Genomic DNA, 26,382 nt, shown 5'->3' with positions numbered 1-26,382 from the left:
GAACATTGACATTCTAGGAATCAGCGAACTAAAATGGACTGGAATGGGTGAATTTAACTCAGATGACCATTATATCTACTACTGTGGGCAGGAATCCCTCAGAAGAAATGGAATAGCCATCATGGTTAACAAAAGAAATGATCTATAGTTTCTCTATTAAAAACAATTATATTGCTTAATAATTTGTACTAGTCATCAAGTCATAGTATACATATTTTCTGCTCACCAAACACAAACTTATGGCTCAAAAGTGACTTTTTCTAAACACTTTTAAATGAAATTTAATAGATATTTCAGTGAGGCTGATTTTCATATGTTTTTATACACTAAAATTATTTTAGGCATTTTGAAAATATTCCTACATTATATTCAAGCTGAAATAACATAAAATACAACTACAAACATATCTGCTACTATATTAGAATATAAAGCAAAGGTTAATTTCCTAATTTAATACTTCCTCTCAGATGGAACTACTGCATGACCTTTTATCAATGTTTCCATTAGTATGGCTGAAATTAATAGTGACCAAATCAGAATTCTAAAGATTATTGGGGTCTCAACTTAATTCTGTAGCATTTAAGCTGAAATATGGTTAATTCTTCCCTGGCCCAAGTCCCTCTCAATGTGATGGTGTTCAGTTTTCAGTTTTCTTCTTTCCATTTAGAAACATGACTGAGGACTATAGTGATATAGTTTAGGAACATTCCCTCTAACACAATGTTGGAGTGAAGTAGAGATGGGTACCCAACTTTCTTTTGGGATGAGGTGCTGGGAGGAGGGATATTCTCCTATTCTGAGACTCCCTCCATGCTGAGGATATTGGGTGTTTTTACCTGATCAGCATCACCGACTTCTCTTCTGTAAATATCACATCAACCTGACATTACTTGGGTGAGGAAAGGTTTTTCCCATTCCCACCTCTTCCTCTTGACAGGTTAGCTCAGTCCAAAGCCTTAAAAATAGTTGTTAAACAGTGCAGCCCACATTTGGAGGATATCATATTTGGAGGATGCCAATGTTCCTATCTTTGACCACTGCCCATTTCATAGTCCAAGATCTTAGATGGTCACGTGCTACACTGAGACCATGTTGTGGTTCAGTCCCTAAGTCATGTATGACTCTTTGCGACCCCATGGACTGCAGCAGCCAGTCCTCCCTGTCCATCACTATCTTCTGGAGTTTGCCCAGGTTCATGTCCATTGAATCGATGATGCCATTGAAAACACCAATTCATTGGTGCTCTACCTTCTTATTGTCCCACTCTCACATCTGCATATGACTACTGGAGAGGCCACAGTTTTGAGAATATACCCCATGGATAAAGAACAACTGTTCTTCAATGTACTTAGTATTTTTCTCTAATTTGATTTCATCAACTAAACTTTCAAAAATTTGAAATCATTTTAAATTTACAAGCATTTTTAAGAAGTATTACAGAGATCTATGTACCGTTTAGCCAGTTCCCCCCAGTGGTAACATATTACACAGCTATAGTACAAAATCACAACCATACTGACACTAATACAATCTAGCCATCTTATTTGGAGTCTTCAGTCTTACTTGTATTGATTTGTACATTTATGTATATTTAACTTAATGCAATTTAATCATATGTATAGGACTTCCCTGGTGGTACAGTGGATAGGAACTCACCTGCTAATGCAGGCGAAATGGGTCTGATCCCTGGCCCAGGAAGATTTCACATGCTATGGAGCAATGACACCCATGTGCCACAGCAATTGAGCCCACACTCTAGAGCCTGAGAGCTGCAATTACTGAGCCCATGGGCAACAACGACTAAAGCCTGCATACCTAAGCCTGTGTTCTGCAACGAGAGAAGCAACCATGATAAGAAGCCCACACGCCAAGGAAAAGTAGCTCCAGCTCAGCGCAACTAGAGAAAGGTCACAACAAGGAAGACCCAGCACAGACATAAATATTAATAAATAAATACATACTTTAAAAATCATGTTTGTAAATCTACCAACACAATGAAGACAGAACATTTGCATCAAGACGACCTTCACCCTGTCTCTAAACACTGACAACCAATAATCTTTCTCCATCCCTATAATTTTATTATTTAAAAACCTTAAATAAATGAAATCCAATAGCATTCATGTTTTATGATTGGCTCTATTTAGTCAGCTGAATTCTTTGGAAGTTCATCCAGGTTGATGAATGTATCAAAGGCCACTCATTTTTGCTAAATAGTGTTCTGTGGTTTAGATATATCATTGTTTAATCTTTCACCTGTTAAAGGACATCTGTCTTCCTGTGAGTTACTTGAACATTTTTAAGATTTCATTATGATATATTTATAGTGTTTTTGATTGCATCATTTTGTATAGTTTTCTTAGTGATTGCTTTGGAAATCATATTTATGTGTAACTTATCATATCTACTAGTATCAATGTCTACAACTTCAACTGAAATGAAGAAAATTTACTGACATTTTTGCCTCATAACCTTAATCACTTTTAAATATTATTGTCTTTAGTATTAGAAAGAATTACAATTGATATTGTCATATATGATTTAGAAATTTCCAGATGGTAGTTTATTGTGTTTACTCATATTTATGCTTTTTCCACTTGTCTTTCTTTCTTCCTGATGCTCCAAGTTTTTTCTTTAATCATTTCCTTTCTGCTTGAAGAAAGCCATTCTTTATGGGTAGATCTGTTAGTGCTAAATTTTTCAATTTCTTTTGTCTAAGAATGCCTTTATTTTCCCTTCTTCTCTAAAGATTATTATTGTTTGGTGTAGGATTATGGTTAGCAATACTTGTCTTTGAGCACTTGAAAAATGTGACATTTGCCTTCTTGCCACCATATCTTTAGATGAAGAATTTGCTGTTATGCAAATTAGTGATCCTGGATATGTCATATGGTCTCTCTGCTTTCATGATATTTTTCTTTGCCTCCAATTTATCTTGATGTTTAATTAAAGTGTGTCAGTGTAATTTTGTTCACCTTTATCCTGTTTGGATATCCTGGATCCTATCAGTTCTGACTTCTGACAATTTTTTTTTCTGAAAACTAGCAGGTTTTCAGCCCTTATTTTTTGGAATTTTTTTTTTTTTAGCCCCAGTCTCTTCTTTCTCTCTTTTTGGGACTTCAATGAACATAATATTGGATATTTTATTATTTTACCCAAGTTTCTAAGACTCTGTTTACTTTTTTTGTCAATCCATTTTCCTCTCTATTGTTCAACTTGGGTAAATTCTATCTATCTCTTCTCAAGTTTACTGACTCTATCCTTTATATCTCCATTCTACTGAAAAACCTGTTAGGGACTTTATTGTTTTAGTTATTGTATTTTTCAGTTCTATAATTTCTATTTGATTATTTCTTATAACATCTATTTTTTGCTGAGATTTTCTACTTTTTAAAAAATTTGTTTCAAGAGAATGTTTGCTGACGTATTTTTATGATAATTTTGTCAGATAATTCCAACATCCGATCTGTCTTGGCATTGTCATCAGCTGATTGTCGTTTAAGTTTTGATGTCATTCAAGTTGTGATCTTTCTGGTCACAACTGGTTCTTCTTGGTATAATGAATGATTCTTAGCTAGGGAAGTGAAAGGTGTCTCAGAACTGGTACTAAGGGAGACCACTTCCTCCTGGCTACTTACTGTCAGTGGGGCTCCTGATTGATTCCTAGTGACTGGTGCCACTTGCTGATTACAGTGGAATTCCTGTTTGATCTGGGAAAAGATCATATACCTGGAATGCCTTCTGTTGCTAGTTGATAGTCAGGAGATAATCTTCCAGTTCTAGAGTCACTAATTAATTCATCTTCCTCTTCCCACTTTTCAGAGTCCTTATTGGTTGTTTGCTATGTTACTTCCAGTAAATATAACAGTACTTAGTGAGGAGTAGCAGGGAGAAACAAGCTGATGCCATCTTCTCTGATCAGAAATCACTAATTTTGTTTTAAATTATTTACACAGAATCATCCAAAGAGTTAAGGCCTAGTGAAGTGATTTCTATAAAATTGATCAGCTTATATATATATATATATATATATATATACACACACATTACATAATATATGTAATTTTCAAATACCTAATAAATTACAAAATAAAAAATGTTCCTCTGAAACAGTTGGGCATGTTAATTGTAGTATGCATACCATACCACATTGGGAAATATTGTATACAATATAATGCACTAAAATAATTTGGGTTTTTCCTACTTTAATTGTTTAAAAGATTATTTTTGTTATTTAGTCACTCAGTCAAGTCTGATTCTTTTGCAAACCCATGGACCATAGCCTGCCAAGCTCCTCTGTCCTTAGGATTTCCCAGGCAAGAATACTGGAATGGGTTGCTATTTCCTTCTCCAGAAAATCTTCCTGACCCAGGGACTGAACTTGCATCTTCTGCACTGGCAGATGGATTCTTTACCATTAAGCCACCTGGAAAGTCCACTTAAAAGATTAACGTCTCCTTTATTAATCTGGTACTTTCTCAGAACCCAGATGCTCCTCTCAGAACACTGTTTTCATGTTGGAATGGAGGGGTAGCAACTTTGGGTACTGGTCAGCAAGTCAGAATATGAGTCATTCCCTGCCAGATATCAAAAATGAAAATGGAGAAACTTTTATCCCAAAGCCAGTTAAGTTTTTGTCAGCCCAGAGTAGACGCAGCCATCCTTACTTCACCCCATCTAAATTCTTGACCCACAAACCTATGAGCCTAATAAAATGACTACTTTTTATGCTACTGATCTTGAGGTGGTTTATTATTCACCAATAGATATCAGTAACAGTAGTGCTGTACATTAGTGTTTTTGTAATGATCTTGATGAGATTTAGTAAAAATAGAATTATTTAATTACATTTGGCTATTTAACAGTGCTTACTGAAAGTTTTGTAGCTTGGAGACTGTACCATCAAGACAATATTAGGGTAGTGAACTGAATATTTAGTCCAATTCAACTTGCATTTGTTTAATGATAAGCATGTAAAAAAACACTCTCCAAATACTCTATCCTTGATATTGCCATCTATTTAAAGTGCCACACTCTAGCTAAGCAATGATATTCATAAAATGGTCCTTAAAGAGCCACCTTTGAGCTTTACAATTTTTAGTTTCTAGAAAAAATTCTTTATGACCACACAGATGTTTCTTTGATGTAAACTTGTTATCAAGGCCTGTGACTATTTTTGGTCAAAGAATTATGGTACATATGTCTTAGAAATCTTTAACAACTTTGGATCACTTCATTATGTATGGAAATGTGATTTGTGAAGATTCAATTTACTGTGGAAAAGCACATTGCATTTTTATGTGAATGCTAAACTTTTACTAAGATATACTTGTGATATTAACAACTATTTTCATGTAGTTCATTGGTTTCATTGGCACATTTTTTCTTCTTCCACAAATTGTGGTTTATGTTTTCTAGCAGTTGATCTACTGCTACCCATTAAACCCCCAGGGGTGGTTCTTTATCGTCTTCCATAGATAACTGTCATCCATGTCTAATGGAGCTTTGATTGAGGAAGTTTATTTTGATCATACACCTCAACTGGACTTTATTCTTTCAGAAACTCAGAGGGCACTGGCATGTCACAGTAAATTCTGAAAGTCTTAAACCCCAGGGCCTCATAAATAAAGTTTCCAATAGTATGCTCAAAGAATAAATGGTATACATTTTAATATATCCCCCAATAGGCACATCAAGAACTAAATATGCAGTCACTCTATTCTGCCTGAGAACATCAAGATGAAGCAGGAGCCATTCTTATCTGACCTTAGAGGCTGTTAAAGAAAGTTCTTTCTTCAAATGAAAATGTATTTCTTATCTGTATGGCAAAGTCAAATATACTTTGGAATATAAGCTTCTCTCAAATCAGAGTTAGAGAAATAAAAAACTCCTTTGTTAAATCAATTAATTATTTCCTCCAAAGTTTGTGTAAAGCAAAAGATCACAATTCTTTGAAAAGTAGAGTTCATGCCATTACTTCAGTTTAGCTCAAACTCTTGCCCTTTATCCAGCATGTAATAAGCACCAAATACTGTTTACTTTGAAATGAATTGAATTTCACATACAACTAAATCCTGAGGTCCACACATCTCCCAATCCAACAATAATAAATATTAGTTAATACAAGAGCAAAGATGTCCTCCTCCCACTGAATTAAAAAAAATTATAAATCTCTCTTTTACAGAATCTTGTCGAACTGTAAACATCTTACTGGGTACCCTTCAGTCTACATATCAGAATTTACTTACAATGCAGTTGGAATCCTGAGTATTCCTAAAATCTTTCTATTAGTACAACCAGTTTGGGAAAAAAGAGGGAGAGACCTGCTCAGGTTCAGGGAGCAATGTGAGACAAATCTGATGTGAGAACCCCCTAGCCCCTGAGGTCATGAGAATGACACTAAACCTCCCAAGAATGAAACTAATCAGATGTAGACCTAGGTTCACTTGATTTTAAACATTTTCTTTTCACCTCTCAAACTTTTGATTATTAAGTTTTAGGCCATCTCTCTGTCTCTCTTTTTAAATTACCTTCATCATCTGGTGTAGTCAAAACCACTGAACTGAAAACCAAAATACACTAGTAAGGTATCATCTCTAAGACTATCTCTGAATTTTCTTTCTCTCTCAAAGTCTGTGAAAGTGAAAGTGATGTCACTCAGTGGTGTCTGACTCTCTGCGACCCCACAGACTGTAGCCTACCACGCTCCTTCATCCATGGGATTTTCCAGGCAAGAATACTGGAGTGGGTTGCCATTTCCTTCTCCAGAGGATATTCCCCACCCAGGGATTGAACTCGGGTCTTCCACATTGTAGGCAGACGCTTTCCCGTCTGAGCTACCAGGGAAGTCTGTGATATAAGCACAAAGAGTGGAGACAGACTATTACTTCCAAATGTTGAACCATATTTCATTTTATTTAACCTCTTAGGTGCTACGGTTATCTGGGAATTACTTGTATAGAGTACCTATAGAGTTATCAGAATCATGTGAAAATGTGCTTTAATCTATTTGTTCTTTTGTCTTATGTGAGTTGATTTTAAGGTACAGTCAACGTGGTGGAAATAACTGGATCTATCAAACTTCATCAGTGTGACTTACTTGATGGAGGGTTTTCAAATTGTATTATGTAATATATACATATAAATATCCATATATATGCATATATTTTGGAGAAGGCAATGGCACCCCACTCCAGCACTCTTGCCTGGAAAATCCCATGGATGGAGGAGCCTGGTGGGCCGCAGTCCATGGGATCACAAAGAGTTGGACACAACTGAGAGACTTCACTTTCATGCATTGGAGAAGGAAATGGCAACCCACTCCAGTGTTCTTGCCTGGGGAATCCCAGGGACGGGGGAGCCTGGTGGGCTGCCATCTATGGGGTCGCACAGAGTTGGACACAACTGAGTAGACTTAGCAGCAGCAGCATGCATATATTTATAATTCTGGGTAATAATTTAAGTGTATTTATAGTACTCTTGAATAGATTGAGAGTCTGTCAAGCAACGACAAAGAAAGGAACAATTGTTTATATTCAGTGGAGTTCAGGACAAAAATTGTCAACAGCAAAAAGTACACAATGGTACTTTATCTTTTTTGCTGTTGTTGAAAATTTGGTTCTGAACTCCACTGAATATAAATGATAAATGAAATATTGCCTGTCATATCAGTAAACAAAGGGTGTCATGGGCAGCAGTGACTGCATATTTCGAGTGGTGAGCCAGTGAGCCCTGAGGGAACTCAGGAAGGAAACAAAGAATATCTGCCACCTAGCAGCCATCAGAAGGCAATGGCACCCCACTCCAGTACTCTCGCCTGGAAAATCCCACGGATGGAGGAGGCTGGTGGGCTTCAGTCCATGGGGTCGCTAAGAGTCGGACACGACTGAGCGACTTCACTTTCACTTTTCACTTTCATGCATTGGAGAAGGAAATGGCAACCCACTCCAGTGTTCTTGCCTGGAGAGTTCCAGGGACGGGGGAGCCTGGTGGGCTGCCGTCTATGGGGTTGCACAGAGTCAGACGCGACTGAAGCGACTTAGCAGCAGCAGCAGCAGCAGCCATCAAGACTGCAGCCACTCCCAACAGTGAGCCCTGAGGATACTCAGGATGTGCAAACACAGGATATTCACTGGCCTCAGTTAGATGAGGTACAGGGCTTCCCAGGTGGCTCTAGTGGTAAAGAACTTGCCTACCAATGCAGGAGGCTTAGGAGATGCTGGTTTGATCCCTGGATTGGGAAGATCCCCTGGGGGAGGGCATGGAAATCCACTTCAGTATTCTTGCCTGGAGAATCCCATGGACAGAGGAGCCTTGTGGGCTACAGTCCACAGGGTCACACCTGAGGTGACTTAGCATGCACACATGTAGATGAGGTACATGTCAAGGAATGATTTCAATTGGCTCAGACTCTTACCTCTTCCCTTACACAGAAAAGCACTAAATTTCTTAAATTGAGAGATCTAGTTTTCTTTTATTTACAGCAATCTTTTGTTTCTACTACCTGTGCTTTGTTGCAAAACTCCTGTGTATCCCAGCTGCCTCCATCACCTCCTCAGAGCAGTTCTGTCAGGGTTATTTCAGGAGCTGCTTCCTGGGCTTAAAGTCCTCAGTATGCCCACTGAATAAAACATAACTCAAAATAAAAAACAACAAAACACAACAATGGTACTAACGAATGGTAAAAACAAAAAAATAGTAGGAATAAATTAGACCAAGCCACCTTGGGATTTCAAACAGAACTTTGGGATCCAATGTTTGTCTACATTTCTCTGCTTTTAGTTAGTATTTTTGTTAATGTTCAGAGTATGGGGAATCTTTTTAAAAGTGCTATATATTCCATACTTTATAATTTCTTAGAGTTGTTTCCATGGGAACAGAGGCTTCATGTGTGTGTGGGTGTGTGTTACCTCAGACAGTTAGTGATGTTCTCAGGTGCTACAGATGGCAAAGATCATCAGAACTTGTACAATTCTTAATGAATTCCAAAATTCATTCACTCTTGGAAAATGAAGGGAAAAAAATGGAAATTGCACTGTGAAAATTAGGGTTCAATATTGAAATTTAATGGGTTCTTAGGTGATGCTAGCTGTAAAGAACCCATCTGCCAATGCAGGAGACATTAAGAGATGCAGTTTTGATCCCTGGATCGGGAAGATCCCATAGAGGAGGACATGGCAACCCACTCCAGTATTCTTGCCTGAAAAATTCCATGGACAGAGAAGCCTGGCAGGTACAGTCCATAGGGTTGCATAGAGTCACATATGCTTGAAGTGACTTAGTATGCACACTAAATCAATAACATGATTTAATATAATAATATATAGCATGTTAAATTATAAAATGTTAGTTCTAAACAAAAAAGATGGTATCTAAAACTCATCTTGGATCAAGTAAAAAGAGAATTTTAAAAAGTAAATGTCAAATGGCAACATTAACATGAACTTATGACCTTTAAATAAAAAGGGATTTCTCACTTCATTAATAAAGTGATCCCCTCTTCTAAAGTCACTTGCTTAACATCAGGATTTATGCTTCACTGGTGCCTAGATTTGGATCTCTAATGCTCCTTGACAACCATTTGGAGAATAATTGGTCTCATGTGTTGGCACATAAAAAATAAAAATTATCCTGAGATGTACTGTTTTCAGAAACAAGGAGGCTCAATAATTCCTGAGTTAGTGTTAAAATGGACAATTTGACCACCCAGAAAAGATGATTTTTAGTGGAAAAATTTTGACAGAGCAGTAAGAGGGAAAAAATGATTAAGGTCAATTGAAACATTTCTAGTATATGAGATAAGCTGCAAGTATTGAAGTGTTTCCCAGGTGGCGCTAGCGGTAAAGAGCCTGCCTGCCAATGCAGGAGATTTAAGAGATGCAGTTTCAATCCCTTGGTCAGGAAGGTCCCCTGGAGGAGGGCATAACAACCCACTCCAGTATTCTTGCTAGGAAAATCCCATGGACAGAGGAGCCTGGTGGGCTACGGTCCATAGGGTCGCAAAGAGTTGGACACAACTAAAGTGACTTAGCATGCACGCACAATGTTGAAGCAAAACCCAGGTGTAAGTATGTGCTAAAAGTTAGTTTTGTCCACATGAGTATCCAATATTGTTTGCAAAAGTACACGAAGTGACTCACACAAATTGTATGAGTCCAAAAGTAAAGCTGTGGTCAACTTCCTAGATATATAAGATTGAAAAGTGGGATTTTTTTTTTAGTATGGCAAAAATATCTTTAAATATGTAAGGGGGATGTTGTGTCATGTATCTGGCTTTGTTGTTTTTCCTCTACTGCGGCTCTGGTGGCCCAGCTTGGCTCTTATTTGTAGGCTGCTATAGAACTTGTATTTTGATTGCTTGGTCGGTGCTCTGTGGTAAGCCATGAGTTAAAGACTGGATTGTCAGTGATAAAATGGAAAAAAAAGAAAAGAAAAGGGAGAAGACAAGAGGAGAAAGGGAAAGGATAAAGGGGTAGGGTTGGGGGAGAGATTATCTGAGTTTGGACTAATTCTGGGAAACTAAACATGAGCAATGTACTTAACAATGGAGATATGAAGACTTCCCTGCTGGCTCAGCAGTAAAGAATCTGCCTGCCAATGCAGGAGATGCACGTTCTTTCCTAGGTCAGGAAGATCCCCTGGAGAAGGAAATGGCAACTCACTTCAGTATTTTTTCCTGGGGAGCTTCCATGGATAGACGATAGCCCATGGGATGGCAAAGAGTTAGATGTGACTTAAGGACCTAACAATAACAACAACAGCTATATACAGAGCCTGCTTGGCCTACTCCTGTCATTTCCTAAATGGAATCTTGGGCAGGGTAGACTCGGTTATAGAAGTGCTGCACCAGACTATGTGGACACAAACTGAAGTGTATTTTAATTGTAATGGAGCATAGGATTAAATTAATAGAAATTTAACTCAGAAGGACAGAGAATTATCCATGAAATAAATACTTTCATGATCACTTGGGCAGGACAGCTTTGGAAGGGTAGGAGAGGGTAGCAGTTCTATTCAGTTGCTCAGTCGTGCCCACTCTTTGTGATCCCATGGACTACAGCATGCCAGGCTTTCCTGTCCATCACCAACTACTGGAGCTTACTCATACTCATGTTCATTGAGTCGGTGATGCCATCTAACCATCTTGTCCTCTGTTGCCCTCTTCTCCTCCTGCTTTCAATCTTTCCCAGCATCAGGGTCTTTTCAAATGAGTCAGTTCTTTGCATCAGGTGGCCAAAGTGTTGGAATTTCAGCTTCAACATCAGTCCTTCCAATGAATTTCCAAGACTGATTTCCTGGAAGTGGATGGACTGGTTGGATCTCCTTGCAGTCCAAGAGACTCTCAAGAGTCTTCTCCAACACCACAGTTCAAAAGCATCAATTCTTCAGCACTCAGCTTTCTTTATAGTCCAACTCTCACATCCACACATGACTACTGGAATAACCATAGCTTTGTCTAGACAGACCTTTGCTGGCAAAGTAATGTCTCTAAATGTCCCATGCACGCACTTCCATACTCAGTGCTCCTGACCCTGCAGCAGGCCACCACTGACCCACTCCTCCTCTGGAGACTCCTGAACACTCATGGGACAGTCTGGGTCAGTCTCTTGTGGGGGACTGGTCCTTTTTCCTGAGCCGTGGTGCACACAAGGTTTTGTTTGTGCCCTCCAAGAGTCCTGTTTGCCCAGTCCTGTGTAAGTTCTGGCAGCTCTATGGTGGGATTAATGGCAACCTCTTCCAAGAGGGCTTATGCCATTCCTGGGTCTGCTGCACCCAGAGCCCTGCCCCTGTGGCAGGCCACTGCTGACCGGTACCCCTGCAGGAGACACTCAAACACTCAAAGGCAGGTCTGACTCCATCTCTGTGGGTTCTCCTGGTGCACACAAGGTTTTGTTTGAGCCCTCCGAGTGTCTCTGGTGGGTATAGGGTTTGATTCTAAACGTGATTTTGCCCCTCTACTGTCTTGCTGGGGCTTATTCTTTGCCCTTGGACATGGGGTATCTTTTTTTGGTGGGATCCAACATTCTCCCATAGATGGTTATTCAGCAGCAAGTTGTAATTTTGGAGTTCTTGCAGGAGCAGATGAGCACATGTTCTTCTGCCATCTTGATTGTGTAAACACAATCACAGAAAATTAATCAAACTGATCACACAGACCACAGCCTTGTCTAACTGAATGGAACTATGAGCCATGCCATGTAGGGCCGCCTGAGATGGACGGGTCATGGTGGAGAATTCTGAGAAAATGTTGTACACTGGAGGAAGGAATGGCAAACCACTTCAGCATTCTTGCCTTGGGAACCCCATGAACAGGATGAAAAGGCAAAAAGATAAGACTGAAAGATGAACTCCCCAGGTCAGTAGGTGCCTAGTATGCTACTGGAGAACAGTGGAGAAATAACTCTAGAAAGAACGAAGAGACAGAGCCAAAGTAAAAACAACACCCAGCTGTGGATGTGACTGGTGATGGAAGCAAAGTCCAATGCTGTAAAGAACATTATTGCATAGGAATCTGGAATGTTAATTCCGTGAATCAAGGTAAATTGGAAGTGGTCAAACAGGAGATGGCAAGAGTGAACGTCGACATTTTAGGAATCAGTGAACTAAGATGGACTAGAATGGGTGAATTTAACTCAGATGACCATTATATCTACTACTGTGGGCAGGAATCCCTTAGAAGAAATGGAGTAGCCCACACAGTCAACAAAAGAGTCCAAAATGCAGTACTTGGATGCAATCTCAAAAACGACAGAATGATCTCTTTTTCTTTCTAAGGCAAACCATTCCATATCACTGTAATCTAAGTCTGTGCCCCAACCAGAAATGCTGAAGAAGCTGAATTTGAACGGTTCTATGAATATCTACAAGACCTTCTAGAACTAACACCCAAAAAAGATGTGCTTTTCATAATAGGGGACTGGAATGCAAAAGTAGGAAGTCAAGAAACACCTGGAGTAACAGGCAAATTTGGCCTTGGAGTACAGAATGAAGCAGCGCAAAAGCTAACAGAGTTTTGCCAACAGAACACACTGGTCATAGCAAACACCCTCTTCCAGCAATGCAAGAGAAGACTCTACATATGGACATCACCAAATGGTCAATACTGAAATCAGATTGATTACATTCTTTGCAGCCAAAGGAGATGCTCTATGCAGTCAGCAAAAACAAGACCCGGAGCTGACTGTGGCTCAGATCATGAATTCCTTATTGTCAAATTCAGACTTAAATTGAAGAAAGTAGGGAAAACCACTAGACCATTCAGGTATGACCTAAATCAAATCCCTTATGATTATACAGTGGAAGTGGCAAACAGATTCAAGGGATTAGATCTGATAGACAGAGTGCCTGATGAACTATGGATGGAGATTCATGACATTGTACAGGAGGCAGTGTTCAAGACCATCCCCAAGAGAAACAAATGCAAAAAGGCAAAATGGTTGTCTGAGGAGGCCTTACAAATAGCTGAGAAAAGAAGAGAAGCTAAAGGCAAAGGAGAAAAGGAAAGATATACCCATATGAATGCAGAGCTCCAAAGAATAGCAAGGAGAGATAAGAAAGCCTTGCTCAGTGATCAATGCAAAGATAGAGGAAAACAACAGAATGGGAAAGACTAGAGATCTCTTCAAGAAAATTAGAGAAACCAAGGGAATATTTCATACAAAGATGGGCACAATAAAGGACAGAAATTGTATGGACCTAACAGAAGCAGAAGGTATTAAGAAGATGTGGCAACAGTATACCAAAGAGCTATAAAAAAGATCTTCATGACCCAGATAATCATGATGATGTGATCACTCACCTAAAGCCAGACATCCTAGAATGTGAAGTTAAGTGGGACTTAGGAAGCATCACTATGGACAAAGCTAGTGGAGGCGATGGAATTCCAATTGAGCTATTTCAAATTCTAAAAGGTGATGCTGTGAAAGTGCTACACTCAATATGCCAGCAAATTTGGAAGACTCAGCAGTGGCCATAGGACCAGAAAAGGTCAGTTTTCATTCCAGTCCCAAAGAATGTTCAAACTACTGCACAATTGCACTCATCTCACATGGTAGGAAAGTAATGCTCAAAATTCTTCAAACCAGGCTTCAACAGTACATGAACCATGAACTTCCAGATGTTCAAGCTGGATTTAGAGAAGGCAGAGGAGTCAGAGATCAAATTGCCAACCTCCTTTAGGTCATTGAAAAAGCAAGAAAGTTCCAGAAAAACATCTACTTCTGCTTTATTGACCATGCCAAAGCCTTTGACTGTGTGGATCACAATAAACTGTGGAAAATTCTTACAGAGATGGGAGTACCAGACCACCTGACCTGCCTCCTGAAAAATCTGTATGCAGGTCAAAAAGCAATAGTTAGAACTGGAGAGGGTAGCAGTTTGATCCAAAAAAATGCATTGTCTAATAACCCAGTAGTTTTGAGATTTCTTAAAATATAATAATTCCTTGATAATATATTGCATAATAAAATTCCTAAAATGCTTTTCTGACAACTGGGCCTATATGGGGCAAGCTGCTACTCAGTTTGAAAAATGAAAGTGAAGTCACTCAGTTGAGTTCAACTCTTTGCAACCCCATGGACTGTAGCCTACCACACTTCCCCATGCATGGGATTTTCCAGGCAAGCGTACTGGAGTGGTTGCCATTTCCTTCTCCGGGGTCTCCTGTATTACAGGCAGATTCTTTACCAACTGAACTATGAGGGAAGCCCTGGTGGCTTAGACGGTAAGGCGTCTGCCTATAATTCGGGAGACTCGGGTTCAATCCCTGGGTGGGGATGATCTCCTGGAGAAGGAAATGGCAACCCACTCTAGTATTCTTGCCTGGAAAATCCCATGGACTGAGGAGCCTGGTAGGCAAAGTCACAAAGAGTCAGACACGACTGAGCTACTTCACTCAGTTTGAAGGCAACTATTAAGGATATGTATCAGTAATTAAATTTTCTTAGACTAGAGAGAAATTCTACCTCTGTCTCATCTGTGAAGTGGGATGTTGTTCATTTGCTAAGTCATGTCCAATTCTTTGAGACCCTGTGGATGGTAGAATGCAGGGCTTCCCCGTCCTTCACTATCTCCCGGAGTTTGCTTGAACTCGTGTCCATTGAGTTGGTGATACTATCTAAACATCTCATCCTCTGCAGCCCCTTTCTCCTTTTGCCTTCAATCTTTCCCAGCATCAAAGTCTTTTCCAATGAGTCGGCTCTTCACATCAGGTGGCCAAATTATTGGAGCTTCAGCTTCAGCGTCAGTGAAGTGGGATGCTGACCCTAAATAATAGACTTCAGGTATATCCCAAAAGGGATTAATACTCCTCAAAAATACATCATGAAAGCCCCTTGGACTGAATATATGTATAAAATAAGCTCCCTGCCTTATAATGTTTTGAATATGAATTGTGTTTTCAGGGAAGGGATGGGTAATGGATCTTTTGAAAACATCATTGCTCTGATGCTAAAAATTAAATTTGCACATGCAAGTCACCAACTGTGAGTGATATTTAGAACATAGATTTCAGAGAGTCAATGCCCAAAATGAACAAAGACCTCCCCTGGTTGGGAACAAAGATCCCAGATGCTGAGGGGCAACTAACCCTGTGCCATGCAACTGCTGAACCCATGCTCTACAGTGAACAGCCTGTTCACTGCAACAAAAATCCAGCACAGAAAAATAAAAGAAAAGAAAGACCCAACATAGCCTAAAAAACAAGTAAAGCACAAGATACCCTAACAGAAAAGGAGGGAGGATAAAAACAAAAATCTGTGCAAAGAAGTAACATGCCTAATAGAATGTGAAAAGTTATCAGGGAAATAAAAATTGAAATAAGATTATTTTTCTCATAATATTAGGATAACTAAGAACTTGTTAATATTTCCTGATGGTTAGGGTGAGAGAAAATGAGTACTCACATAAATGGTTGGTAGAAATTGTTTGGCTTTATTTGAAGTCAATTGGTAGTATTACAATTGAAATGTACCTATCTTTCAACTGAACATTTAGGGTACTGATGTCAAAGAAATATATGAGAACATAAAAAAGTACATACAAAGGTGTTCAGTGCTAGAGAGGGTATAAAGTTTTAATAGATAGTGTCATCCTCATGGAGTTTATTTGGCTGGAAAGACATGTAAGAAAAATATTAAACCATCATATTTGTGTTTTTATTCAAACAATGTGTAAATATTTACAAGGAAAAATAAAATGCGATCTGAGTTTCTCAAAAAAGATTTTATGGAGAAGGTAAAACTCTGGCTTATAAAACCATATATGTAATTATTATTAAAAGATGAGCCTTTATTAATTAGAATATAAGTTCTATGAAGGTAGTTTTTTTTTGGTTTGTTGTATTTATTACTGTTTTCCAACATCTAGAAGAGTGCCTAGCATAAATTGGTCAATGAGTACATACTTTTAAAGAAATTAAATTATAAAAAACCATGTAAAATAATGAAAAATCTCAAATAAAGAATCTTACAGATGTAAAGCTAAATAAAATAATACTAGAAAAAAATGCCTCATTAATCCCATTATGTTATAGGCAGTCAAGGAATAACAGTACCAGCTGAATAATAACACTATGGCATTTTGTTTTATTCTCTGTGAAATATGCCTCTAAAAGAATTTAAAATGACAGAGAATTTTATCATTTTAAAAACAAAGTAACTCAAAGTAACTCAAGGGAACCCTAAAGGCACAATGTCTAAGCAGTAAAATAATATTTATCCCTCCACTTTCTAAATTAAATTAATTGCTCTTTTTGTAAGTAGCATTGGTATAAGCTGTCAGTTTCAATGAAACATTTTATCATTCTGGCTATATCCAAAATCAAACTTTCCTGAAAAATGTGAATCCTTTTTTTCTCTATTAAAAGAAAGTTTTGAGATTTCTGTATTTCTAAAACTATAGATCAAAGACGTTGTGTTAGCATGTGCTGCATAGAAAATTAAATCCTAATGTTGAAGTCCTTAGAGATTGTCTACTCTCATCCACTTTTATTTATCTTATACATAAAAGTCTAGATGAGTTCGATAGACACTGTATCCTGAGTTAACAACTCAGCAATCCTCAGCCTGTCATTTTTTTCATTGATTAAGGGTCATAACAAATTATTTACAAATGAAATCAATGATAGTATATGTTAAGCAAAACAGCACATCTACATTAGTATGTAGCTGATATTTCCAGGGAAAAATAATGAAATTTTAGTATTGAGTACTTTCTCTAATTTTGATTGTAAGCCATACACGTAAATTTCAATATTGGACAAAGCTTTCTACTTTCTTCTATTTTTCCTTTTTTCAACAAAAATTCCCACCTTGTACTTATTTTCCTAGCATAGTTATTAATAATGACTCCTATTACTTTCAAAATATTCCAGTTAAATAATGTTATAAAGTCATCCTTGGTTTAAAGCAAATATATACTCTCTAACTGACATTAAAGCTTTGTAAAAATTTCTAATTAGAGCCATGTCACAAGGAATAAGGAATATTACTATGGCCTTATGATGAAATATCAAGTTTAATCTATTATATTAACTCACTTTAGAGGCCAAATATCCATTAAATGGAAAAAGTTTAAGAAAAAAATGTAACAAGTCATCTACAACAAGCTGTGGGAGATTTATTAATGATGACAGATTGCCCCAAACCATCAAAGCTTAAGTGATAACATCCTTGCATAAAAACGAACACTTTATAACAGATGGTTCATTGGTATGTAAGCATAATAAGCCCCAAAGTCAACTGAACAAAGGTATTTATTTCCTTTTAAAATGAGAGCTTGCCAGTTATATATTAGGATCAATTGAGAGCTATAAAACTTGCCTAGACATACCTTATGAATATAAGCTGTTTTGCCAAACTAAGACAGCCCACCTGTCATAATCAAGCTGGCTTTATGAAATACTTTGCTGCTTCTAATAAGTCAGGAAGATAAAGCCATTTTTCTGAGAGGTTAGAGCTCTGTGTCCTAGTACCAATACTAACTAAGGAATAGTTCATACTTTTGAATAAATTCCCATTTTCTTTTATACATGTAAAAGTAAATACGTATTTGTGGAAGTGTTTTGGAAAGATTTTCTGCTAATCATTATTCTGTTAGATGTTTAGATTTCTTAAACTATCTTAAGAAAACTTTTACCGTTTCTCTTCAAAAAACCCTTTTTCAACAGCAATTTTGTCCTGATAGGTTCTTTTCTTTTTATTATCAAGTTCATACTCTTTATGTGGAGTCATAAATAATGATATGTGCAAAGGTCAAAAGAAAAGTGAAGACAAGCAGAAGTTTTAAAATTTCCAGGAATTAGATCCCTTTGAAATTAGATGTTAATAGAATAAATAGTTGACAGGCATATTTTACATGCAGAAGAAAGTCAAGAAAAATAGTCCAGGAAATAAGTGATCTTTTTCTTCCTCTCTTTTTTAAACAAGAAAGCAAACTTAGTGTTACATAGTTAACAAGAGCAATTATAATAATAGTAATACCACAGATTAGATGCTCAATAACAATACATTACTGCAAAGGTCATTATAGTCAATAGTCATTTCCTACAAAATCTTAAGAAATATGTCAGCACTCACAATTTAATTTTCTAGCAGAGGCTGAAACTCACAGACACAGAGCAATAAAGGATCAGACCAACATCATAACTCGTTTCTACACTGAGCTCACTGGATATCTGGGGAAGGTCCTTCCTCATTCTCTCTCCATCACCAACTAGAGTAAAACAACTTTGTCACATGTAAAAACTGTGCAGCTAAATTTCCAACCTCTTTACAAAATGTCAAAGTTTTCCATGTCTGTAAGTTCCCTAGTCCCCTTTGTTTATTTAGGTTTCTATGCCTCCCAGCAGAACTGTCAGAAGAGGTCAGTTTTTGGAAGATTACACAGAAATGGGAAAGCAGAAAGCCAGAGCAATCAAGTTATCATCATTTTTTATTCAACCACATAAGGGAGTGATCCTGTTAAGGGTCTTAGAATATATTGACTAGAAAAATAGAGAAAATTATTTTTTCATGCTGGATAGCTATTTTAAAAGAAGGCATTTTGTCTTCTTTCAGCTAAGGGATTCATTTATTGATATATTTATTTTATAACGAAAACTCATCTTGAAGTGACAGGTTTTTTTTTTTTTTTCAGTTTTGCATGTCTTGAAGTTTCTGTAATTTGGGAGCCTCTCTTCTTTTTTTAATTGGATAAATTTGACATGTAATATTCATATGTGTGTGTGTGTGAGACATCTTCTTCATCCACTCATCTATGAATGAACACTTAGATTACTTCCATGTCTTCAGTCAGTTCAGTTCAGTTGCTCAGTCATGTCTGGCTCTTTGCGACCCCATGGACTGCAGCATGCCAGGCCTCCCTGTCCATTACCAACTCCTGGAGCTTATGCAAGCCCATGTCCATTGTGTCAGGGATGCCATCCAACCATCTCATCCTCTGTCGTCCCCTTCTCCCGCCCTCAATCTTTCCCAGCATCGGGGTCTTTTCCAATGTGTCAGCTCTTTGCATCAGGTGGCCAAAGTATTGGAGTTTCAGCTTCAACATCAGTCCTTCAATTGAACACTCAGGACTGATCTCCTTTAGGATGGACTGGTTGGATCTCCTTGCAGTCCAAGGGACTCTCAAGAGTCTTCTCCAACACCACAGTTCAAAAGCATCAGTTCTTTGGTCTTTGTCCTTCTTCGTGGCCCAAATCTCACATCCATACATAACTACTGGAAAAATCGTAGCTTTGACCAAACAGACTTTTGCTGGCAAAATAATGTCTGTGCTTTTTAAAATACTCTCTAGATTTGTCATAGCTTTTCTTCCAAGGAGGTTCAGTTCAGTTCAGTCACTCAGTCGTGTCCAACTCTTTCTGACCCCATGAACCTCAGCACGCCAGGCCTCCCTGTCCATCACCAACTCCCAGAGCTTACCCAAACTCATGTCCATTGAGTTGGTGATGCCATCCAACCATTTCAACCTCTGTTGTCCCCTTCTCCTCCTGCCTTCAATCTTTCCTAACATCAGGGTCTTTTCAAATGAGTCAGCTCTTCGCATCAGGTGGCCAAAATATTGGAGTTTCAGCTTCAACATCAGTCCTTCCAATGAACACCCAGGACTGATTTCCTTTAGGATAAACTGGTTGGATCTCCTTGCAGGCCAAGGGACTTTCAAGAGTCTTCTCCAACACCACAGTTCAAAAGCATCAATTCTTTGGCGCTCAGCTTTCTTTATAGTCCAACTCTCACATCCAAAGACGACTACTGGAAAAACCATAGCCTTGACTAGACAGACCTTTGTTGACAAAGTAATGTCTCTGCTTTTAATATGCTGTCTAGGTTGGTCATAGCTTTCCTTCTAAGGAGTAAGCGTCTTTTAATTTCAAGGCTGCAATCACCATCTGCAGTGATTTTGGAGCCCCCAAAATAAAGTCAGCCACTGTTTCCACTGTTTCCCCATCTCTTTGTCATGAAGTAATGGGACCAGATTCCATGATCTTAGTTTTCTGAATGTTGAGCTTTAATCCAACTTTTTCACTTTCCTCTTTCACTTTCATCAAAAGGCTCTTTAGTTCTTCTTCACTTTCTGCCATAAGGGTGGTGTAATCTGCATATCTGAGGTTATTGATATTTCTCCCAGCGATCTTGATTCAAGGAAGCATCTTTTAACTTCATGGCTGCAGTCACCATCTGCAGTGATTTTGGAACCCAACAAAATAAATTCTGCCACTGTTTCCACTGTTTCCCCGTCTATTTCCCATGAAATGATGGGACCAGATGCCATGATCTTAGTTTTCTGAATGTTGAGCTTTAAGCCAACTTTTTCACTCTCCTCTTGGCCATTGTAAATAGAGCTGCAATAAACACTGGAGTTTATATGCCTTTTTGAAGTAGCGTTTTTGTCTTTTTTAGTTAAACAACCAGAAGTAAAATTGCTGGCTCCTATGGCAGTTTATCTTTGATTTTTTGAGGAAACTCCATATAGTTTTTCATAGTGGCTACACCAATTTACAATCCTACCTATGGTGCATGAGGATTCCTTTTTCTTCACATCCTTGCCAACACTTACGTGCTGTTTCTTTGATGACAGTCTGACAAGTGTGAGGTGGTATGTCATTTTGGTTCTGATTTGTATTTCCCACGATTAGTGATTTGAGCATCTTTTTATGTGTCTTTGGCCATCTTTATATCTTCTTTAGAAAAATGTCTATTCAGGTCCTCTGCCTGAATAGACCAAGAGGTTTTTGGACTTCCCAGGTGGCTCAGTGGTAAAAGAATCTGCCTGACAATACAGAAGACACAAGGGATGCGGGTTAATCCCTGTGTTAGGAAGATCCCCCAGAGAAGGAAATGGCCACCCATTCTAGTATTCTTGCCTAGGAAATCCCATAGACAGAGGGTCCCGGGCTAGAGTCCACGGGGTCGCAAAGCGTCGGACACGACTGAGTGACTGAGCATGTCTGTGTTTTCATTGAGTTGTTTGTTTTTTGATGTTAAGTTGTATGTTTGCTTTACATATTTAAAAAATTAACCCTTTATCGAATATTAAATATATTGTTTGCCAATATCTTTTCCCACTCAGTAGCTGCCACGCAGTGCCTCCACCCTGAGCAACTGAATAAATGCAAGTGGCACCTATTATGATGGTGAGTTTGGTTATTTTCTGGTTAAGTCTGAGATGACCATTAGACATCATGGTAAAGATGTTGAGCAGGAAGCTTACTGCGAGATTGGAGTGAAACGTTTAAAGATCTCACCTGGAGACATAATTCCTGGTATTGTCAGTATAGCAATATTATTGGACTAGAAAGATCATGATCTGGAAGATGAGTATACAGAGAGAAAAAGTCAAAGCACTGAGGACTCAAGTCAGATACATGATAATGTTTACCTTGTGTTCCCTTTGTACTTCCTATTAAATGCTCTGGTTTGAATCTTTTCAGTTTTGTTTGTTTTTTCTTGGCACTACTGCTAATCCTAATAGTAGAAGGGTGAGGTCACTCAGTCGTGTCTGACTCTTTGTGACCCCATGGACTGTAGCCTACCAGGCTCCTCCGTCCACAGGATTTTCCAGGCAAGAGTACTGGAGTGGGTTGCCATTTCCTTCTCCAGGGGATCTTTCTGACTCAAGGATCAAACCCGGGTCTCCTGCATTGCAGGCAGATGCTTTACTGTCTGAGCCACCTAACCTTATCTTAAATAAATGTCATTTCCTCATGGAAGCCTTTTCTTACCTTCTAGAGAGATCAGACACAATTTCTATAAACCCCAGTACCACTATTTAGCCTTGTGTAACACAAATCATCTTTCTATACTTTGATAAATAGTATTATGTTGCATGACCCCTGAGGTCAGGTATTGTATTTGTCTTATGTTCAGTGTGCCCAGTTCTTAATCCAGTGCAAGTATATAATGTTCTCTCAATATCTTATTCTTTAAACTCAATTGAATCATTAGCCAGAAACCAATCTCTTTTGACTTTTGAGCAAGGTTTCCATTATGACACGAGATTATCAACAAATAGTAGTAACTGAAGAATTAATGTTTGAGTTTTTACAGAAACTGCAGTTCTCTGCATTCACATTGCCATTCCATTGCCGTTCCATTCCACTGCCATCTTGATTGAACAGTGCAATTACATAGAGTGTTAATTGTCTGCTAATAGGAGGAATAATGATAAAATTGCATAGTACATTCATGTAATAACACTCAAATTACTGTTTTAGATTCCTTTCCCATTTATAATCAAGTTCAGCGATGCTGATCCAATTTTTAACAAATACATTAGCAAATAGTGTTGGTATAAGTATTTTATTGAAATCAGGAATCTAAAGGATATAGTGGAATTCAGCAATGCAGCAAGATACAAAATCAACACACAAAAAGTATTTGCATTTCTGTACATTATCAATGAACAATCTGAAAATAACAAAAACAATTCCCTTTATAATAGTATCAAAAAGAATAAAACACTTTGAAATTAATCAAAGAGGTGAAAGACATACAATGAAAAACAAAACATTCCTGAATGAATTTAAAGAAGATAGGTAAGTAGAATGACATTCCATATTCATGAATGGGAAGACAATATTATTAACATGTTAATACTATCCCAAGAGATCTACAAAGTTCATGAGATTCCTACCAAAATTCCAGTGATTTTTTTTTTTTGCAGAAATAGAAAAACTCATCCTAAAATTCATATGGAATTTCAAAGGACCCTAAATAGCCAAAACAATAGCTCTAAGACTCACACTTCCTGATTTAAAGACTTACAATAAAGCTACAGTAATCAAAAGAGTATAATACTGGCATAAAGACAAACACATAGACCAATGGGATAAAATCGGTTACAGAAATAAATCCTCACATCTATGGGTCAAAATATTTTGCACAAGGGAATCAAGACCGTTGAAGAGAAAAAAAGACAATCTTCAAAAATGGTACTTGGAAAACTGGATCTCTATATGTAAAAGAATCAAGTTGGACCTACCCAACACCATATACAAATATTAATTCAAAATAGATTTATGACCTAAATGTAAAGTCTAAACTACAAAACTCTCAGAAGAAAACATAAGGGAGAAACTTCATGACACTGGATTTGGCAATAATTTCTTGGATACACACAAAAGGCACAGGTAATAAAAGAAAAAATAGACAAATTTGACTTCATAAAATTTTTTAAAAATTGTGCATCAGATGACATTAGAATAAAAAGGAAACCCACAGAATGGGAGAAAATATTTTCATGCTTTAATATTTAGAATATATCAGTTCAGTTCAGTCACTCAGTCATGTCCGATTCTTTGCCACCCCATGGACTGCAGCACGCTAGGCTTCCCTGTCCATCACCAGCTCCTGGAGCTTGCTCAAATTTATGTCTATCAAGTTGGTGATGCAATCCAACCATCTCATCATCTGTCATCCTCTTCTCCTCCTGCTTTCAATCTTTTCCATCATCAGGGTCTTTTCCAATGAGTTAGTTCTTCACATCAGGTGGCCAAAGTATTGTAGCTTCAGCTTCAGCATCAGTCTTTCTAATGAATATCCAGGACTGATTTCCTTTAGGATGGACTGATTTGATCTCCTTGCAGTCCAAAGGACTCTCAAGAGTCTTCTCCAATACCACAGTTCAAAAGCATCAATTCTTTGATGCTCAGCTTTCTTTATGGTCCAACTCTCATATCCATACATGACTATTGGAAAAACCATAGTTTTGACTAGATGAACCTTTGTCGGCAAAGTAATGTCTCTGGTCTTTGACATGCTGTCTAGGTTGGTCATGGACTTCCCTGGTGGCTCAGATAGTAAAGCATCTGTCTACAATGTGGGAGACCCGGGTTCGATCCCTGGGTTGGGAAGATCTGCTGGAGAAGGAAATGTTGTTTCCTTCTTTCATAGTTTCCCCATCTATTTGCCATAAAGTGATGGGACAGGATGCTGTGATCTTAGTTTTTTGAATGTTGAGTATAAGCTAGCTTTTTCACTGTCCTCTTTAACTTTCATCAAGAGACTCTTTAGTTCCTCTTTGCTTTTGGCCATAAGGGTGGTGTTATCTTAAAACTCAACAATAAAACCAATCCATTTCAAAGCTGGGCCAAGGACTGGAAAAGACATTTCTCTAAGGGACATAGTGTAGGCCCTCTGTTATCCACAGATTCCACATCTATGACTAGCCAACCACAGAACAAAAATATTTGATAGAAAAAAATTCCAGAATGTCCCAAAAAGCAAAACTTGAATTTGCTTCATGTTGGCAACTTTTCCCATAGTATTTACATTGTATTTAGAACTATTTACATTATGCTATTAGGTATTATAAGTAATCTAGAGATGATTTAAGGTACACAAGAGGATGTCCATAGGTTACATGCAATGACACTCCACTTTATTTAAGGGATTTGAACACCCATGGTTTTCGGGTTTCCGTTGGGTTTTAGAATCAATCTTTCCACAGATAGCAAGTGACAAATGTATGCAAATAGTCAATAAGCACATGAAAATATGCTCAATATATTGTTAATTATCAGGGAAATATAAATTAAAACTACAGTGAGTTACCACCTCACATCCATTAAGACGGTTGCTATCAAAAAAAAAAAAAAAAATACAGAAAATGAGTGTTTGTAAGGATGTGGAGAAATTGGAACTCTAATACAATGTAATTAGAGTGGGAATGTAAAATGGTACAGCAGTTGTGGAAAACAGTATGATAGTTCCTTAAAAAACTTAAGCTAGAATTAACATGTGATCCTGCAAGTTCACTACTATATTCAAAATAACTGAAAGCAGGGTCTTTAAGAGGTATTTGCACATTCATGTTCATAGCAACATCGTTCACAATAACTAAAATGTAGATCCCAAGTGTTCATTGAAGAATGAATGGATAAGCCAAATATATATTATATATATATACACACACACACACACACAGACCAAATTTGGTGTATACTAATGAAATATTTGTCAGCCTTAAAAAAAGAAAAAATCAAACACATGCTACAACATGAATGAATGTTGAGGTCATTATGCTAAGTAAAATAAGCCAGTTACGAAGTGACAAGCACTGTGTGATTCTACTTATATGAGGTGCTTTAGAAGTAGTCAAAATCATAGAGACAGTAGAACGGTACTTGCCAGGGGCTAAGGGACGGGGCATGGGGAACTATGTTTAATGGTTACAACATTTCAGTTTGGCAAGATGAAAGGAGTTCTGGAGATGGATGGTAACAATAGTTGAACAACAAATATGAATGTATTTAAACCATTGAACTGTACACTTGAAAATGGTTAGACAGTAAATTTTATGTTATGTGTAGTGTATCACAATTTTAAAAAATGGAAAAACTATGCAAATCGGGCTAGCATTTGGGCATGATTTGGAAGCAAGGAGAATTCAGTTTTACATTTTAAAATCTTCATTTTAAATAGCTTTGGTAAGCTTTAAACCTAGGATTTGCTGTAGGATTGGATACGGGGTGTGACAGAAAGAAAAACACATTTCCTAAATTGTTCAACCATGAGTATTCATTAAATGCAAATAGGGGCTTCCATTTAAAAAGTGGTGGAGAGACATTGAAGTTGGTTTAGTCCTTGGACACTAATGTATTTATCCTAATGTTTTTCTGATTTTTATATTAGAACAACTTTATTTTAACAATGTACATTATTTATACTAATTCTCCATACTTTTAAAGATTCTAGAAAGCTAACTTTCTCAGAGTATTCCTCAGTGATATATAAAGATACAATATGCCTCATACTATTAAACTAAATAATTAAAGGATTTATATATGCCTATGATCAGGTAATCTCTTTTAAACATTTATAACTGCTTTCTTCAGAAAAATCTCTTACTACCCACTCCTTATGAATAAAGATTCAGCATTTCAGC

This window comes from Bison bison, unplaced genomic scaffold (assembly GCF_000754665.1).
Source record: "Bison bison bison isolate TAMUID 2011002044 unplaced genomic scaffold, Bison_UMD1.0 scf7180017864473, whole genome shotgun sequence".
Classification (NCBI taxonomy): Eukaryota; Metazoa; Chordata; class Mammalia; order Artiodactyla; family Bovidae; genus Bison; species Bison bison.
The sequence above is the reverse complement of the archived record's forward strand: the minus strand, read 5'-3'. Positions refer to the sequence as shown.